This window comes from Suncus etruscus, chromosome 2 (genome assembly GCF_024139225.1).
Source record: "Suncus etruscus isolate mSunEtr1 chromosome 2, mSunEtr1.pri.cur, whole genome shotgun sequence".
NCBI classification, from domain to species: domain Eukaryota; kingdom Metazoa; phylum Chordata; class Mammalia; order Eulipotyphla; family Soricidae; genus Suncus; species Suncus etruscus.
This window is the reverse complement of record NC_064849.1, coordinates 65,172,106-65,182,206: the sequence shown is the minus strand read 5'-3', so window position 1 is coordinate 65,182,206 and position 10,101 is coordinate 65,172,106. Positions and strand designations below refer to the sequence as shown.

The window sequence follows — 10,101 nt, the reverse complement described above, 5'->3', positions numbered from 1 at the left end:
AAGTTTACCTTTGATTTGTGCTGTCTCTGCCTGAAGCAAGGTTCCTGGCTTTCAGCAGGGATTGAAGTTTTCCAATGGACTCAATAACACCCAGATAGCATGACCAGTATATAGTGGAGTTAATATTGAGCACTTAATTTTGAATAAACTTGATGAGATACCAAGATGGAGGGAGAATGTTTACTTCCTCTGAGTAACAGAGAAGCTAGTTCAGGTATGTTCTCTTGGACAAGGACAAGGAACCTTGCAGGACAGGAAAGCCATATATATAGATAAACTGTCATTGATGTTAACATTTTATGGGCTTTGTTTTACTTAGGGGCCACACTCGATGGTGTTCAGGGTTTACTCCTGGATCTGTGTTCAGGGATCACTCCTAGAGGGCTCTGGGGAGCTATATGGGGTGTTGGAAATTAAAACCTTATTGACCTCGTGCAAGACAAACACCCTACCCATGGTACTACAGCCTGGCTTCCAAATGACTTGGGGGGGGGGGTTTTGGGGCCACAACTCTGCACTCAGAAATCACTCCTGGCAGGCTTGGGGGACCATATAAGATGCCGGGGATTGAACCTGTGTCTGTCCCATGTTGGCCACATTCAAGGCAAATGCCCTACCACTGTGCTATCATCTGGCCCCATCCCAGGTGACATTATTTTTAATTTCTTAATTTTAAATACAGTGATTTACAAAGTTGCTCATAATACAGTTATTTCTGGCATTTAATGTTCCAATATCAAACCCACTACCAGTGTAACAGTCCCTCCACTCTCTTCACCAGTTTCTCAATGTCCCTGAAGCCTACTTTGGCAAATATGAATAATTTACTTAATATTGCTTAGTGCAACTAAATGGCAATGGAATTATTGAAAAACTTCATTAAAAGAAAATTTTCATATCTTGAAGTTGTCTGAAGGTTTACTAAGCTGTTTATTGCAAGCCAACCATTCTAATATTGGTTTTGTTTATTGAGTTTATGTGTGTGTGTGTTTTTTTTAATATGAAATGCTTCACAAATTTGTGTGTCATCCTTGTGCAGGGGTCATGCTAATCTTCTATCGTTCCAATTTTAGTATATGTGCTGCCGAAGCGAGCACAGTTTATATGATTTTTTTTTCTTTTTTTGGTTTTTGGGCCACACCCGGCGGTGCTCAGGGGTGACTCCTGGCTGTCTGCTCAGAAATAGCTCCTGGCAGGCACGGGGGACCATATGGGACACCGGGATTCGAACCAACCACCTTTGGTCCTGGATTGGCTGCTTGCAAGGCAAACGCCGCTGCTATCTCTCCGGGCTCAGTTTATATGATTTTTAAGATGACTTCACATCTAATTATTTTGTATTCCTACTGGAAAGTCAGTGTTACAATTATGAGAGTATCTGTGTGGTCCAGAACTTTGAGGATCTGTGGAACTGGGCAAATGAGCTCATATGGTGACAGTAGTGGTTTATAGGCATGACTTCCAGGTATTCTGGAAGTACTGGGGTACCAGTGGAAGCAGCTTATTCTGGCTCCAAACAGTCCCTGGAGATGTAAGCCACAAAACCAGGATACCTGAAGCTTTTGGTATCTAGGAGCCTCTGCAGAGATTAGCGGAAAAGCAGTGAAGCTGTATCATTGGCATGGCAGCAGTTGTTGGAGGGTCTGCCTTACCCAAAACAGCTGCCAGGGCTTCAGCAGGGCGGAGGACTTGCTCTTCTTCTCCCTCCTAAGGGACTCCAGTGTGATCAGCTGCTAGGTCAGTATATCCATGAGTTTTACTGTTAGTTTTGCCTCTCTTTCAAGAATTAGATAAGTTTATGGTGGTGACCACTTGGGCAGACATCGTTGTTGGCTATGGATTGTGGGTGTGACTGCCAGGATTTCTGGAAGTATAGAAGCCTGCAGGGTGAAACAGGGGTTGGGGTGGGGGGTTAGGTGGCCCACCTAGCTCCAAACAGTGAAGGTGTTTGGAAGGTGCCAGCTGACATTTTGGAGCAGCAATTCTTTTTTTCTGGGGTGGGGGGGCCACACCCGGCAGTGCTCAGGGGTCACTCCTGGCTCTACACTCAGAAATTGCTCCTGGCAGGCTCGGGGGACCATATGGGGTGCTGGGACTCAAACCACCGACCCTCTGCATGCAAGGCAAACGCCTTACCTCCATGTTATCTCTCCAGCCCAGGAGCAACAATTCTTTAGTCATCCATAAGCTCAAAGATCAAGGACGTCTTACCCCTTTCCCCATTAGGTGGAGCAATGAGACAAGTCGGTAGGATTAATTTTGAACTCAACCTTTCCTGTTGAGATGTCAAGAAGTGTGTGTCTATAATCTTTGACTTCTTTATTGCCATTGACCCAGAGGGATATGTGAAGATTCTGGTTTCCACCAGTAGAACAGTCTTACATCTGACTAATACAAATAAATAAATAACACCATATGCCAGGGGTCTCAAACTCAATTTACCTGGGGGCCGCAGAAGGCAAATTCGGGGTGAGACAGGGCCGCATAAGGGGTTTCGCTTACCGAATATTCACAATAAAAAATCGCATTAGTAAGAAAAAAATCGCAAAAAATCGCATTAATCATTTGCATACCCCGAACGAAACTGCTCGGGGTATGCGAATGTTTAAAGCGATTTTTTTTCTTACTAATGCGATTTTTATTACGATTATTCCATAAGCGAATAATCACGAATACTGCGATATTTGAAGGCCGGCCGCGGGCCACAAAATGTACGGAGGGCCGCAAATGGCCCATGGGCCACGAGTTTGAGACCCCTTCCATATGCTTTTATGAAGTCAATCTCCAGATTATTTTCCCCTCCAGAAAAGTCCAAGATGTTCTCTCTTGGACATTTCTCTCTTTGTCTCTCTGCCTCTCTCTCTCCTCTCATCATCATAATACTTTTCAATAAAAATTATTTTACTATTGACTTAAAAGAATAAAATCAATGTCCTCTGTACATAAAAGATTCAAAAAAGACAACTTAAACAATTATAAAGACTGCAAGTAGATTGGTGATTGCTTTGAGGCAGAAGAGTTTGTAAAAGGCAGGGGGATCTTTCAGAGCATAGAAATGTTCTCAGACTGAAAATGAGATTTTACTTGACTTGGTACAAATTATTAAAAACCATTCGAGGAGAAATTTAAAATTAAAAAGTAAAATATATTTTTATAAATACAGGTGTTTTATTAAAAATATTTCTAGAGTTTCAATTTTCATATTGCTCTCTCCACAAAATCATCTGACTGACATGTTCAAAGTTGTTAGATTATACCCTGCTTTATCCAAAACAAAGACTCCCCAGATTCCTCTTTCCTTTTGACATATAAAAGACTAGATTAGCTTGAGATAGATACTTTTGTCTGTCACTGGACCCTCCCCCTCACAGTTGTGGATTGAGATGGTCAATAAAGAGAGATCTGGGGCCAAAAAGATAGCACAGCGGTAGGGCATTTGCCTTGCATGCAGCCCATCCAGGGCAGCCGGTGGTTCAAATTCTGGCATCCCATAAGGTCCCCCATGCCTGCCCAGAGCAATTTCTGAGTGTAGAGCCAGGAGTAAGCCCTGAGCACTACCAGTTGTTACCTAAAAACCAAAAAAGTAAAAAATAAAATAAAATAAAGAGAGGTCAGTTTGGCAGACTGGAAGAGCAAAAGGCTAGAACCCACCCACCCTTGTATCGGTGCTTTTCTCCCATATGAGTGCCTTGGTTTAATAATTCTCAAGGCAACCCTGCTTCAGACCTGTTCTGGGGTTAGATTACTGTGAGTGGAGCCTTACACAAAGTTCTTAAAAGTCTACTGTGCTGGAGAAGTGACCCAAGTGTTAGAATATGCCTTGTGGGCCCGGAGAGATAGCACAGTGGCGTTTGCCTTGCAAGCAGCCGATCCAGGACCAAAGGTGGTTGGTTCGAATCCCGGTGTCCCATATGGTCCCCCGTGCCTGCCAGGAGCTATTTCTGAGCAGACAGCCAGGAATAACCCCTGAGCAACGCCGGGTGTGCTCCAAAAAACCAAAAAAAAAAAAAAAAAAAAAGAATATGCCTTGTATGTAAAAGGGCCTGAGGTCATTCACCATCACCATTCATGGTTGCCGAAGCACTTCCAGCTGTGGCCCCTACAGCGCCATAAACCTCACATGCCTTAGAGTTAAGCTCAAAATGGAATCTTTTTTTTTGTTGTTTTTTTGTTTTTTTTTGGTTTTTGGGTCACACCCGGTAACGCTCAGGGGTTACTCCTGGCTATGCGCTCAGAAGTTGCTCCTGGCTTGGGGGACCATATGGGACACCGGGGGATCGAACCGCGGTCCGTCCAAGGCTAGCGCTGGCAAGGCAGGCACCTTACCTTTAGCGCCACCGCCCGGCCCCTCAAAATGGAATCTTGATCTTCTATTACAACCTATATCCTCAGAATGAACAAACTTCTTTGGTGCCAAAAAAAAAAAAAAAAAATTCTAAGGGGCTGCATTGATAGCACAGCGGGGAGCCCTATGCCTTGCATTTGGCCAACATGGGCTCAATCTGCAGCATCCCATATGGCCCCCAAGACTGCCAGGAGTAATTTCTGAGTGCACAGTCAGGAGTGACCCCTGAACACCAAGTGTGGCCAAAAAGAAAAAAAAAAAAAAACCGGTTTAAATCTAAGTTTCTAGGAGGCCTTCTTAAATGATTAACGGCTGATGGCATCTTACTTTTCTCTGTTTTATGCATAATGTGATTTTATGCTTAATGTGGATATGACCTGGCATTAGAAATTAAGTGTTTTAAGCTGCATTCTAATGTTCTAAATTCAGTTCTGTGCAAAGTGGGACAGTGGATATTTTCCTTATGGACTTCACCCTTCTAAACCCTTCTATGGACTTCAGTTCTTTTTTGTGGGAATGGGGTACAACTGGAGATTCTCAGGGCTTATTCCTGTTTTTGACTCAGGAATTACTCTTGTGCTCAGGGGACCATATTGGATGCTAAAGTTGAACCTTAGTCAGTTGTGTTTAAGGTAAGAGCCCTACCCTCTATGCTATATCTCTGTCCTCCATACCTTAATTCTTTTTTGCTTTGTTTTTACTCAATGTATTAGTTTACAATAAGATACTGGAGGGAGTAACTAGACCCACGTAAGATTTTCTTTTGCCAGGAACAAATAGAAACTCATTAAAGCAATGTGTGATATGCTGGTGTGAGACAATAATTTGACTTGCCAGTGAAACCTGTGCAAAGGGTTTTTTTTGGGGGGGGGTACAATATTTATTTAGGAGTGTGGCAAATGAATCATGTTTATACTAAATAAAACTTTATCAATAATTTAAAGAAAGTCTTGCTTTAGTCATCCACATTATTGGAACATTAGCTTAACACTTCTTAGATTTTGTAGAATACACAATTTAAAACTATTCTCTTTAATATTGTCAAATGTATTAATGGAATTACAATTTCCCAAAGCAATATGTTCTGTTATATGACTTTAAAGCCAGCAGGGGGCACACAAACATTTTTGTTTCATTTGTTTTTTTTTAAATATATAAAATCTTTATTTAAGCACTATGATTACAAGCATGATTGTAATTGGGTTTCAGTCATAAACAGAACACCCCCCTTCACCAGTGCAACATTCCCACCACCAATGCCCCCTTTCCTCCCCCACCCCTGCCTATATTCGAGACAGGCATTCTACTTCTCTCATTCTTTAATGTTGTCATGCTAGTTGTTATTGTAATTATTTCCCTAACAGCATTCACCACTCTTTGTGGTGAGCTTCAAATTGTGAGCCAGTCCTTCTGGCCCTTCCAGCCCTTAACTCTATTGTCTCTGGCTACTTTAAGTCAAGACTGACCAACAGACACACCAAACCTCTACACGAAGATGGCACTAAATCCCATGACAATTCTCTCTCTCAATGTCAATGGACTAAATGCACCAGTTAAGAGACACAGGGTGGCTAAATGGATCAAAAATTAAATCCATTTCTGTAAAATAATTGTAATTTACTTTGACCACAATAAAAATTAAAAAATATAAAAATGTAAAAAAATAAATCCAATCTTCTGATGCCTACAAGAAACACACCTGAATAGTTAGTACAATCATAGAGTCAAAATCAAAGGCTAGAGGAAAATCAACCAAGCAAACAACACCCTTAAGAAAGCTGGAGTGGCCATACTAATATCATATGACACAAACTTTAGACTCAGATAAGTTGTAAGGGACAAAGATGGACATTTTGTAATAATCAAGGGATATGTACAACAGGAAGAAATCACACTCCTAAACACATACCAATGAGGAACCAGCAAAATATTTAATACAATTGTTGACAAATCTGAAAAAAAGATATCAATAGCAACACAATAATTATGGAAGACCTCAACACTGCCCTGTCATCCCTTGATAGGTCAAACAGACTGAAACCCAACAAAATATTCTAGCTCTGAAAAAAGAAATGAAAGAAAGTGGAATAGTAGATATATATAGGGCACTCCATCCCCAGAAAATTAGATACACATTTTTCTCCAATTCACATGAGCAATTCTCCAAGATAGACCACATGCTGGCCCATAAAACTTAAATCCATATAGTCAAGAGGATAGAAATTATGCAGACTACCTTCACTGATTCAAGGCACTGAAATTAGGCCTAAACTAAAAAGGGACACAGAAAAAAAACTTTAACACCTGGAAATTAAACAACTTACTGCTGAACAACCAGTTGGTCAGAGATGAAATCAAAAAAGAAATTAAAACATTCCTGGAAACAAAAACAAATGACAATAAAGACACAGATTATCAGAATTTATGGGACATAGCAAAAGCAATACTGAGAGGAAATTTTATAGCTTTGCAAGCACACACCAGGAAGGAAGAAGGGGCCTACTTGAATTGCTTAATGACACAGCTTATAAAATTAGAAAATGATCACCAAACAGAACCAAAAATAAGTAGGCAGAAGTAAATAACAAAGCTTAGAGCAGAAATCAATGAAGTGGAATAAAAAAAAATCTGAAAGATCAATGAAAGCAAAAGTTGGTTCTTTGAAAAAATAAACAAGATTGATAAACCCCTGGGAAAACTCACAAAGAAAGGGAGAGAAAGAAACTTGATCAACTGGATTAGAAATAAAAAGGGGGAGAGCACTACAGATATTGCAGAGATTCAAAGGATAATCAGAGACTACTTTGAGAAACTCTGTATCATGAAATTTGAGAACCTATGGAAAAGTTTATAAATAAGTCACTTAGATAATCTGGGTTTTATCTAGGAACTAACAACTTCAATTTCTTCCACTAAAGCTTTGTTAGATTTGAATTAGAAATAGATACAAAATTATGTATGTTGTATTAAGCATGACTCTGTTGCCTAAAGAATTATGAGAAAAGAATTTTAAAGCATATAGGTTTTCAAGAAGATATCACAAAAACCTTCTAAGAACTTGTGTATTTGAGATTAATACAGGCACAACTGTGGGTCTCCAGTAAACAGTGTATAGCATACCTTAGACTTTGCCAGTCACATACTAAATAAGCTGTTATGGTCTCTTTTGCCATCTGTCATGTGCCAAGGTTGTACCTGGAGGTATACTTACTCCAACACCTTTGGTCTACCTTGTAATGTTAGTCATTTACACCAAATAAACTTCTTAACTGAGGGAAATAGGTGTTTGGAATAGGAGTTTCTGATGTTATACCAGAGCTTTTCAAACTAGAGAATCTTTTTTTGTTTGTTGGTTGGTTGGTTTGTTTTGTTTTTTTGGGCCACACCTGGCGGTGCTCAGGGGTTCCTCCTGGCTATCTGCTCAGAAATAGCTCCTAGCAGGCACGGGGAACCATATGGGATGCCGGGATTCGAACCAACCACCTTAGGTCCTGGGTCTGCTGCTTGCAAGGCAAATGCCGCTGTGCTATCTCTCCAGCCCCCAAACTAGAGTATCTTATCCTCAGAATCTGTTGCTGTTGTTTACCATTTTAATGTGTTGTGGTCCAGCTATCTTGGAGAATGTTCTTGTCCATTGAAGACTGTGTATTTAACATTTAGAAGATGAACAGTTCTATATAGCTATTTATATCTTTCTTCCATTTTTGCTTAAAATCCAGTATATTCTTGTTGAGTGTTAGTCTGGATGATCTATCAAGAGGTTACAGAGCAGTGTTGAAGTCTCCAACTATTATTGTGTTGCTGTTGATGTCTTTTTTCAAGTTCATTAGCAGTTGTTCTAAGTATTTTTCTGCCCCCTCATTGAGTGCATATATGTTTAGGAGGGGGATTTTTTTTCCTGATGTACATATTCCTTGACTATTAAGAAATTGTTCTCCCACTGTTTGCAAATGACATGATGACATGATACTCTACTTAGAAAACCCTAAAGACTCTACCAAAAAGCTTCTAGAAACAATAGATTCATATAGCAATGTGGCAGGCTACAAAATTAACACACAGAAATCAATGACCTTTTTATACACCAATAATAATAGGGAAGAAATGGACATTAAAAAAACAACCCCATTCACATTAGTGCCACACAAACTCAAATATCTTGGAGTCAACTTGATCAAAGACGTGAAGGACCTATTTAAAGAAAACTATAAAACCCTGCTCCAAGAAATAAGAAAGGACAAATGGAAATGAAAACACATACCCTATTCATAAATTGGCAGGATTGACATTATTAAAACGGCAACACTCCCCAAAGCATTGTAAAGATTTAATGTGATCCCTCTAAAGATACTCAATGACATTATTCAAATAAGTGGATCAAACACTCCTGAAATTCATTTGGAATAATAAACACCCTTGAATAGCTAAAGCGATTCTTGGGAAAAGGAATATGGGAGGCATTACTTTCCACAACTTTAAACTGTATTACAAAGCAATAGTTATCAAAACAGCATTGTATTTGAATGAAGACAGACCCTCAGATCAGTGTAATAGGCCTGAGTACTCAGAAAATGTTCCCCAGACATACAATCATCTAATTTTTGATAAGGGAGCAATAAATCCTAAATGGAGCAAGGAAGGCCTCTTAAACAAGTGGTGTTGGCACAACTGGCTAGCCACTTGCAAAAAAATTGAACTTAGATCCCCAGCTAACATCATGTAAAAAGGTGAAATCCAAATGGATTAAAGACCTTGATATCAGACCTGATACCATAAGGTATATAGAGCAACGCAGGGGTAAAACACTCCATGACATTGAGACTAAAGGCATCTTCAAGGAGGAAACTGCACTCTCCAAACAAGTGAAAGCAGAAATTAACAGATGGGAATATATTAAGCTGAGAAGCTTCTGCACCTCAAAGGAAATAGTGTCCAGGATACAAGAGCCACCCACTGAGTGGGAGAAACTATTCACCCAATACCCATCAGTTAAGGGGCTAATATCCAAAATATACAAGGCACTGACAGAACTTTAAAAGAAAAAAAAACCTAATCCCATCAAAAAATGGGGAGAAGAAATAGGCAGACAATTTGACAAAAATGAAATACAAATGACCAAAAGGCACATGAAAAATGCTCCACATCACTAATCATCAGGGAGATGCAAATAAAAACAACTATGAGTTACCATCTTACACCACAGAGATTGGCACACATCACAAAGAATGAAAACAAGCAGTGTTGGTGGAGATATTGAGAGAAAGGAACTCTTATCAACTGCTGGTGGAATGCTCTCTAGTCCAACCTTTATGGAAAACGATATGAAGACTCCTCCAAACACTGGAAATTGAGCTCCCATATGATCCATCTATACCACTTCTAGGGATAGACCCTAGGAACTCAAAGATACAATACAAAAATCCCTTTCTTACACATATATTCATTGCAGCACTATTTACCCTAGCAAGACTCTGGAAACAACCAAGATGCCCTTCAACAAAAGAATGGCTAAAGAAACTGTGGTACATATACACAATGCGATGTGCAGCCATCAGGAGAGATGAAGTCATGAAATTTTTCTATACATGGAGGTACATGGAATATATTATGCTGAGTGAAATAAGTCATAGGGAGAGAGAAAGACGCAGAATAGTCTCACTCATCTATGGGTTTTAAGAAAAATGAAAGACATTCTTGCAATGATTTTCAGAGACAAAAGTGAGGAGGACTGGAAGTTCCAGCTCACTTCATGAAGC

General features: G+C 39.8%; 1 non-coding gene across 1 annotated transcript; it reads right to left on the bottom strand.

Moving 5' to 3' along the window:
* Positions 1–994: 994 nt before the first annotated feature.
* On the bottom strand, positions 995–1,097 carry LOC126002214 (U6 spliceosomal RNA). Its single transcript, XR_007492979.1, has one exon. It is a non-coding gene; the product is annotated as a U6 spliceosomal RNA (small nuclear RNA).
* Positions 1,098–10,101: the final 9,004 nt, after the last annotated feature.